The sequence below is a fragment of the Spermophilus citellus genome (genome assembly GCF_964194105.1).
Source record: "Spermophilus citellus genome assembly, chromosome: 5".
Classification (NCBI taxonomy): domain Eukaryota; kingdom Metazoa; phylum Chordata; class Mammalia; order Rodentia; family Sciuridae; genus Spermophilus; species Spermophilus citellus.
This window is the reverse complement of record NC_138186.1, coordinates 23,239,314-23,249,732: the sequence shown is the minus strand read 5'-3', so window position 1 is coordinate 23,249,732 and position 10,419 is coordinate 23,239,314. Positions and strand designations below refer to the sequence as shown.

The 10,419-nt window shown below is 34.7% G+C and overlaps 1 long non-coding RNA gene across 1 annotated transcript; it reads left to right on the top strand.

Moving 5' to 3' along the window:
- LOC308649175 lies at positions 1–4,970 on the top strand. The gene is made up of 3 exons (XR_014022023.1): positions 1–103; positions 390–482; positions 4,836–4,970. It is a non-coding gene; the product is annotated as an uncharacterized lncRNA (long non-coding RNA).
- Positions 4,971–10,419: the final 5,449 nt, after the last annotated feature.

Here is a 10,419-nt window from a genome sequence, read left to right as displayed (position 1 = left end):
CTAAAATGTACACTTAAGATGGCTGGATTTTATGGCTTATAAGTTACTCTTCAATAACGGCACTAAGAAGAAAAAAAAACCCTCAATAATACGACTAATAAAAGTAAGTAAACTTGTTAAAAGAAAAAAATAGTGCTACTGAGCAGTTTGCAGCCAACTTTTCCAGGTGACTGAGGCTGAGATCCAGAGAGACATAAATTATACCCCATACTTACCAGGTCACCTGAGGCTGAAGAGAAGGAATAGGAAATAGTGAGTGGCAGAGTTAAGATTCTCACATCTTTCTTCTGATATAAGTACCATGTAGTGTAAAATTTTATAATTAATAGAAAAATTAATGGCAACTTATTTTTATTTTTAACTGCTATAATCTTATTATCTGCTTGCAGATGAGATACTCTGAGCAAGGAGGACATGATGTCATAGAATATCCAGACAGTCACATTTGATATTAGACCTTCAACATTTCCAAGTGACAGCAAGTAAGTAGCTAAATGCTGGATTATAAAAAAATGAGGAGTCCAAAACTCTCACGAGGGTTGAGGATGTAGCTCAGTAGTAGAGTGCTTGCCCAGCAAGCTCAAGGCCCTGGGCTCCCTCCCCAGCATGGAAATGAACAAACCATTAAATGAATTCCCATGCTTTAGGCAGGTAGTAAATTTGGGGTCTGTTATTTTTCCTGTTTAAAAAAAGAAAATAAAAAAGAAGGGTTTTTTTTAACAACATAAAAATAATAAAAGTACAGATATTATCATTTTAAAATTAATCCTTCAAAAATATGAAATAATGTTTTAGTTCATTATTTCCATAAGTGATTGCATTCATTGTTTACTTTAATATAGAATATAAATACTGGCCACTGAGTTAATATAATATTTAGAAAAGAGCATATGATATTTCAAAAGGAACAAAGTACATTATGAAAATACTACTCACACATAAATGCATAAATAAATTTCCAATGTGCTTACATGGGTTTTATATTATTTTGGTTGAAAATTTTCTCTTCCTCCACCTTTTTTAAAAAAGCAGAACTTTAGGGCTGTGGAGAGTGTAGAGAGCTTGCCTGGCATGCATAAAACTCTGGGTTCTAGCCTAAGCATTGGCCAAACAAAAACTGAAATACCAAAACAAAAAACAAAACAAAAATCCTTCAGGACTGAGGGAGTCACCCAGTGGTAGAGTGCTTATCTAGCTTTAGGTTTGATTCCCAGCACCACAGTAAATAAATAAAGTTTTAAAAAATTTAAAAAACCCTCAAGCATAAAATCTGCAAGAATAGTACAATGAATATCCATATACTCTTTATCTAGATTCACCAAATGTTAGTGTTTTCCTCATTTGACATCTCTCTTTTTTTTTCTGAAAGTTTCAGATTTCATTAAACTTTTCCTCTAAATGCATAAGTGTATGTTTCCTGAGAACGAAGACACTTCCTCACATATCAAGATCCAATCAAAAATCTGATAGTACATTTAATCATCCTGCCTTTTGTTTTTAATCTCCTTCTATATATTTAGGGAATAGTCACCCCAGTCTTCTTTCTTTTATTCTTCCTGATATTGGTATTTTTGCAGATTCCAGACAAACTGCCTCACATAGTATTTCTTAATTGGACCTGCCTGATTGTGTCTTCATGTCTGGAAGCAGGTTATACCTGTAACCAGAAAACCACATAAGTGATGTTATATCTTTCTCAGAACATCACAAAAGGTGACACAGGTTGTCAGCTTGTGTTATTATTAGTGAGGCTAAATTTGGTAATCTGATTCTGGTGTTGTCTTCCAGATTTATCCAATATAAAATTACTATTTGCTCTTTACAATTGACAGATATCTTTTGGCGATTTGCAGGTATCCTGCCTGAATTTTTTTTTCTTTCTTTCTTTCTTTTTTTTTTTTTTTTTTGGTACTGGGAATTGTACCCAGGGACACTTAACCACTGAGCCACATCCCAGACCTTTTATTTTGAGACAGGGTATTGCTAAATTACCTAGAACCTCACTAAGTTGCTCAGTCTGGCTTTGGACCCTTGATCCTCTTGCCTTTGTCCTTAGAGTCACTGGGATAATAGGTGTGCACCACTGCACCTGGCTCCTGCCTGAATTATTACCACAATGATTGTAAAATGGTGATTTTCTAATTCTAAAATTTCTTCAACACTTATTAATTTATATTCTTCTCAAAAGAAGAGTTTTCCTTTCTCGTCCTGAGACCTTCACTTTGTAGTATCAATATAAAGCTATGAATTTTAAAAAATGAATGCACACTCCCTATATTCATTTGATGCTCAAATTGTTCCAGATTTGGCCATTGGGAGTACCTTTGAGCTAGCTTATATGTACTTTTGGCATGCTGCTCTTATTATTATTTTAATATTTCCCTACTTTCTCTACTTTTTCACCTTATTTCTGGAATCTGCCATTTCTTCAAGGAACTTTGGTTCCTTTTAGAGAAAAATGGTATTCCCTTTACTACCAGAGTGCCATTGTTTCTAGCACCTTCAGTGAACAGAGCTAGGATATGTGTGTATACACACACACACACATACATATATATGTATGTATGTATATATATGTATATATGTATGTGTGTATATGTATATACACACAATTTAAATATATGTTCATACTCACATTTATAATTCTATTCCAATGCCATAAGATTCTTTCTGCTCTTTCTTTTATTATCCATATGTACTTCCCTCTCTTTGATTCTTTTTTTGTTTTTGTTTTTGTAGTTGTAGATGAACAGAATGCCTTTATTTTATTTGTTATGTGGTGCTGAGGATCGAACCCAGTGCCTCACACTTGCTAGGCAAGTGTTCTACACTAAGCCATGCCCCAATCCCCTCCCTTTGATTCTTTAAGCCTTAAAATGAGAGAACAAAATAAAATGGTTGCTACAAGGTAATATTCATGCTACAGTTGTGGCCATCCATTCTAAACAATTGGAGAAGTCCTAGAGGGTTCATACCCAATTTTAAAAAATCCCATTCCACAGCATGAATCATCATTTTCTAGTTTTAGGAACTGGAAGAAGAGTATGTTTATATTTACATTCTTGAGAATGCTTTTCTACCTTCTAAATTGGAAGTGGATTTCAGGAGCTAGAAGAAGCTTATGATAGTAACAAGGAATGAAATTACAGAAGTGCAAAGCTCAAGTCATGCTCTTCTGACCAAATGCTGGCCTGCTTCTCCCAAAAAGGGTAAGGTTCAGGGGAGAAATTTTCCACAGGGAAAAACACTGCAGTAGAGAGCACAATAATGGTTGATGAGAACCTGGGTGAAAACCTCCTATACTTTCTAGTATGTGTGCTTCACTCTGAAAGGTAAAATTGTATTTTCAGGCAGAAAATAAATCAGGCTATTACATAACGGTTCATAGTTTGTTGTTACCTTTTATTTCATATGTTCAAAAATATCAAAGAATTTAAGATGCAAAAGGACTGTTGCAGCTGGTACAATGTTTAAAGGCATTATAAATCCCAGTTCTTATACAGAGAATATTTTCAGTGTGAATGGAACTTGGGGGCAGGGGATAGGAAGGACGGTATTCTCACACACTTGTTAAGAATGCACACTGTACTAATCTTTATAGAAGGCAATTTAATCATGACCTTTGACCGCCCCCAATTGCATTTCTAAGAGTTTTACCTCAAAGAAATCAAGTTGTACCAAAACATTTAATTTTGAAGATATCATCATAACACTATTTGTTATATTTAAAACACTGAAATAGAACCAAAATATGACAGTTGGTTAAACAGACATGGCATTCTCATACTAAAGAATGCTCTGTGTCCATTAGTTATATGAACAACATGAGAAAAAAATCAATGTTATTGTTAGGGGTAAAAGTGCAAATTATAAAATAGTATTTGTACTCATTTTGAATTTCAAAAAAAAATCCTGCCACTATATTGGATGGATAACACATACTTAGAAAAATGTCACAGTAGATTGTTACACCAAATATGTTTTGTGCTTTTCTAGAGCTATCAATGTTCTAAAATAAACATATATTTATTTTTTGATCTGAAAAATGCCATTAAAACAAATTTATAGATGCATAATAAGAGACTAGCCTAAAATATGGCATTTGCTGATAAATGGATGTAGCTGGAGAATATCAGGCTAAGTGAAATAAGCCAATCCCCCCAAACCAAAGACCAAATGTTTCCTCTGATATGCAGATGGCTAATTCACAATAAGGGGAGGGGGTACCTAGTGAAGAATAGAGTTTTGGGTTAGGTAGAATGGAGTAAAGGGATGGGGGCTAGGGGAGCAGGAAGGATAGTAGAATAAATCAGACATTATTATTCTGTGTACATATATGACTACATGACCAGTGGGATTCTACATCATGTACAACCAGAAGAATGAGAAATTATATTCCATTTATGTATTATGTGTCAAAGTGCATTCTACTGTCATGTATAACTAATTAGAACAGATTTTAAAAAGAGAGAGAGAATAGCCTAGTGGAAAACTCATGAGAATTAGACAGATAGCTTAGGTTTTAATTTGAGATTCACTAGCTGTGTAAATTCAAAACAATTGCTCAGTATTCTAAGCCTCAGTTTTTCTTATCTGTTAAATAAGGATGATAACATTTACCTTATGGAATAGATTAGGACTAAGAAATGAGATAAAAATTATTGATGCATCAGAGTGATTGGATATATGGCCATCTTTATGGTTATTATTGATACTATTATTGTTACTAATGTTAACAAATAGCACCAAATATGAAAGATTATAAACAGCAAACTTTCATCTAGATTCTAAAGAAGAAAAATATTCCTGAGTATCTCAATTTTTTTCATCCACAGTGCAAGATGACTTACTGTTAAAATATTGTTTCTGGGGGCTGGGGTTGTGGCTCAGTGGTAGAGTGCTCGCCTAGCATGCATGAGGCACTGGGTTCGATCCCCAGAACAACATAAATGTAAAATAAAGATATTGTGTCCACCTAAAAAACTAAAAAATAAATGTTTAAAAAAATATTGTCTTTATCATTGAGATATATACATATGGAAAATGCATGAACTATAAGCATAGTTGGAGAAATAATTAAAAACACCCATAAAGTCAACACCAGATTAAAAATTGGAACACCGAGAGCACCCCAAATCCCATCCGTTGGTCATTTTCCTTGAGTTAACTACAAATCTGAATTTTTATAATAATTTCCTTGATTTTCTTTGCAGTTTTAACTGTTACATGTGTACTCTAAATCTATAGCTTCATTTTGCCAGTTTGGAATTTGTGTGTGAATGTATTCATACTGTTGGTACTATTTTATATCTTTTTCTGTCTTAATTCTCTTTGATTCACCATATTGTTGTGTCTAACTATCCGTGTTTATTACTAACATTCCACTTTACAAATATTTCTAAATATATATATATATATATATAATATATATATATATATATAATATATATATATATATATATATTCTATTACTGATGGCCATTTTGGTTGTCTTCAGTGTGGGGCTGCTACAAATATTATTGTGCATGCAAGATGTACATTTAAATGTACATAACAATGTACACTCCCATCAGCACTACAGGAAAGGTCTTGTTGCTCTGTATCTTTAACAACACTTTAATCTTTCAGAATCTAGTGGATGTGCAATAATATATCATATTTAAATTTAAATTACAGTACTCTGCTAAATGGTTAAACATTTTCTTAGATATGTGTGGACACACACACATATGCGCACAGCACACATCACATTGGTCTGTTGGTCTTTGATTTTTATGAAGTACATAGTTAAGTTCTTCTTCTTCTTCTTTTTTTTGGTAAATACTCTATCATTTTCCTTATCACTATTTAGGAGTTTTAATACACTCTAAATGTTATGCTTGACAGTAATTTGTACTGTGGATGGCTTCTTTCACTGTGTCTTATATTTTCACTCTTTTTATGATATTTTCTGATAGAAAAGCAGAAGCTGTTCATTTTTATATAGTAAGATATAGTAATTTTTTCCTTTATGATTGGTGCTTTTTAGGGGGTGTCTTTTTGAAGAAGCCTTTCTCCTCTTCTCCACCCTGAGATCATAATGAAATTGTATTTATTTTCTAAATACTTTAGACTTTGGCTTTCATATTTAGAAGGTAATTTTATTTATTATGGTATAAAATAATTTTACTAATTTTATTTTTCTACATAGTCTCCCAGCAACACTTACTGAAAAGTCTATCTTTTCCTCACTAATTTTCAAGACTATCTCTTTCAGATATCCATGTTTATTATATTTTCTGTTTCAATGTCCATGTGCCAGTCCTGGTGTTAGTATTTGTGGTGTCTTTATTTTTTAAATTTATTTACTTATTCTAACTTGTTATACACGATAGCAGAATGCATTTCAATTCATAGTACACATACAGAGCACAATGTTTCATGTCTCTGTTGTTCACAAAGTAGAGTCACACCATTTGTGTCTTCATACATGTACTTAGGGTAATGATGTCCATCTCATTCCACCATCTTTCCTATCTCCATGCCTCCTCTCTCTCTTCCCCACCCTCCTCTTTGTCCTATCTAAATTTCCTCCATTCTTCCCAAAACCCTCCAACCCCCATTATTAGTCAGCATTCACAAATCACAGAAAACATTCAACCTTTGGTTTTCTGGGATGGGTTTACTTCACTAAGCATGATGCTCTCCAACTCCATCCATGTACCTGCAAATGCCATGCTTTTATTTTCTTTTAATGCTGAGTAATATTCTAGTGTGTATGTGTGTGTGTGTGTGTATCACAATTTCTTTATACATTCATCTATTGAAGGGCATGTATGTTGGTTCCACAATTTAGCTGTTGTGAATTGTGCTGCTAAAAACATTGATACGGCTGCATCACCATCGTGTGCTCTTTTTAAGTCCTTTGTGTATAAACTGAGGAATGGGATAGCTGGGTCAAATGGTGGTTCCATTTCAAGTCTTCCAAGGAATTTCTATACTGCTTTCCAGATTGGTTGCATAAATTTGCAGTCCCACCAGCAATGTATGAGTGTGCCTTTTCCCCCACATCCTCACCAACATTTATTGTTCTTTGTATTCTTAATAGCTGCCATTCTGACTGGAGTGAGATGAAATCTTAGAGTAGTTTTGATTTGCATTTCTCTAGTTGATAGATATGTTGAACATTTTTTTCACATTTTATTTATTGATTGTATATCATCTTCTAAGATGATATACATTTATCAATAAATATTCCATTTATTGATTGGGTTATTTGGGTTTTTTTGGTGTTAATTTTTTTAGTTCTTTATGTATCCTAAAGAATTTCTATTGTCTTTGTATTAAGATGTCTCCCCTGTTCAAAAGTACATTGGCTAGTCTTTTTTTATCTATATTTATTTCTTAGTTGTACACAATACCTTTATTTTGTTTATTTATTTTTATGTGGTGCTGAGGATCGAACCCAGGGCCTCACACATGCTAGGCGAGCACTCTACCACTTAGCCACAACTCCAGCCCCACATGGCTATTCTTGACACATTGAGAATATTTCCAGAATCAGTTTGTCAAGTTACACACACACACACACACACACACACACACACACACACACTGGAATATAGATTGGTATTGCACTGAGTCCGTAAATAAGTGTGGAAAGAGTTTCCTTTGTTATATTACTGAGTGGTTAGATCTGCAAACATGGCATATCATTCCACTTATTTAGGTCTTCTTTACTTTAAAACTATGCAATTATCTTTCTCTGAAGAGATCTCTCACATCTTTTATCAGATTTATTCTTAGTACTTCTTATTTTTGATGCCATTTAATATTTCATTTTAAAATTCCTTTTCTGTCTGCTCCTATGTATTATGCTGAATATTTTTAGCAGATAACTTGTTAACCTGTTATCAGTTCAAAAAGTTTATCTGTACATAGTCTTAATTTTCCTTATACACAATTATATAACCTACAAATATAGTTTTTACTTCCTTTCTAACGCTCATACATTTTATTTATTGTTCTTATGTTATAGGGCTTCTAGTATCATGTTAAAGAGAAATGGTTGAATGTTTGATTTTATTAATTAATTTAAATTTAATATTGTCTTTTTCCTTTCAGACTTTTCTAGTTGGAGTCTAATAACATCTCATGTGGTTTTAATTTGCATTTCTCTGTGCATGTCTCATGTGTTGTTTTTTTGGCTCTTCAGATATCTTCTTTTGTGAGATATTCTTTTGCCTGTTTACAAACCGAGGTGTTTTGTTCTATTATTGAGTCTTAAAGATTCTTTACATATTCTATATACAAGCTTCCTACAAATATTTTCTCTCAGTCTGTGTGTAGTCTTTTCATTTTCCTAAAGATGTCTTTTGAAGAGCAGATGTATCTAAGCTTTGATGAAATCAAATTGACCTCTCTCTCTCATGATTTCTGCTATTTGTGTCTTAAGAAACCATCTATCCCAAGCCCTTAAAGATATTCTTCTATGTTGGCTTGTGGAAGTTTCATAGTATTAGCTGTTCACTGAGGCCTGTGGTCCATTTTAATTCATTTTCTGAATGTGGGATACAGTAGAGGCTGAAGTTTACTTTTTCTCTTTTGGATATTCAGATTTTGATATTTCTATATGAACTTTAAATGCTTTTTTTGTGTGTGTGTCGGGTTTTAAACCCAGAGGTGCTTAACCACAGAGCCACATCCCCAGCCCTTTGTATTATTTATTTATTTATTTAAATTTTGAGACAAGCTTTTGCTAAGTTGCTTAGAGCTTCCCTAAAATGCTGAGGCTGGCTTTGAACTTGCAATCCTCCTCTACTGGGATTTCAGGCATGCACACAGTTTCAAATACCTTTATAACATTGTTTATACTCTCCCCATTCTACCAAGTAGTCACTGGACAGCTACAATGTATCCCCTACATATGTCTGGGAATTCCTCAAAGAATTATTTGAATATGCTACACTCTGTTCTGTAGGCGGTAGCCCAGGTTTCTGTCTGCAAGTTTCTGTTGCCTGTATTCTGTGAAAGCTATTGTTGAAGATCTCCATGTTGAATATTCTCCATGAAGAAGGCCGGCCACAAGCACCACTGTGGATGCCCATGTGCAATAATAAGATCTGTGTCACGGGCGTTTCCTGTGGGTATCCCTCAGCTGTCCATTCTGCTGGATCTCCAGATACAGAAGCAGCACCAGTTACAGCCAGATCACCCAGATTCCCATGAATGGGCTGTCTGTCTTCTGGTCTTAAGTCCTTTCATCATTAGGCTTCAAGTCCATTTTAATGAAAGAGAAGGAAACAGATGCCACAGCATCCCCTCCACCTTCTCCTCTTTCCACAACCCCAAATCCATCTTTCCCAAAAGCAACCTAGTCCTCTTCCTAGAGGCAACTCTCCATTTTTCTTAGGTGACTCTACTTTATTCTCATTTTGGGGGTGATTTAGGTTTCTTTTCTCCTCTTTCTGGAATGGTTCTCCAAATAGCTCCAAATCAGTAGAAAGTCTTCATCTAACTTTCCCAGGACAAAAAGACCCATTCAGGTGGTTTTCCCAGAAGAAAAAGAATGTCCCAACATGAGGCTTAGGAGGAGTGAGTTAAGCCTGTACTTCAGGCCTGCCTACTTGTTTTCACTCACTGACTCCATTTAAGCACGTGCCCATGACATGTCAGGCACAGCACCTGCCCCTGACAGATCAGGTGAAAAACTCTGTCCTCTAATGAAGGTTGGCAGGAGGAGTGGAAATAGACATGGAAACTGGGAATTGGGATACTGCAGGTAACTGTAATAGATAGATTATCAAATAAGCACATGGCCCAGGCACCAAACCAGCTGGAGGGTTAGGGAGGAGGATAAGAAGGACATCTCTACACTGAAAAGTAAATGGTATCCCAGTCATGGCGGAGGGCTGGAAAGATATTCTGGGGTGAGGGAGCATGATATGCAAAGGTGGGGAGGTGAAAGAATATAAAAACCCCCTTAATATTTTTGTTTTTTTTAAAGTCTAATTGAAGTAGAATTTTAAAAATGTCACTTCACATTCTACTTTGTAAGATGAGACCTTTTTCCAATAATTTGACAATTCACAATATTAGAATGGAAGAGACAAAAGTATTGTTCTAAAACTGACTGTCCCTGCAATTCAATCCTGACACTAAACTACGAGTTAGTACGTATCCTACAGGTTAACAGCAATGTCCTCCACATGACAGTTGATACTTCAGATCCAGACAAAAGTCTCAGAGACCAGCTGTCCTTTTTTTCTTTTGTATTGGGGATTGAACTCAGGAGCACTTAACTACTGATCCACATCCACAGCTCTTTTTAATATTTTTTATTTAGAGATGGGGTCTTCATGAGTTTCTTAGTGCCTTGCTGCTGAGGCTGGCTTTGAACTTATGATCCTTCTGTCTCAGCCTCCTGAGTCACTGGGATTA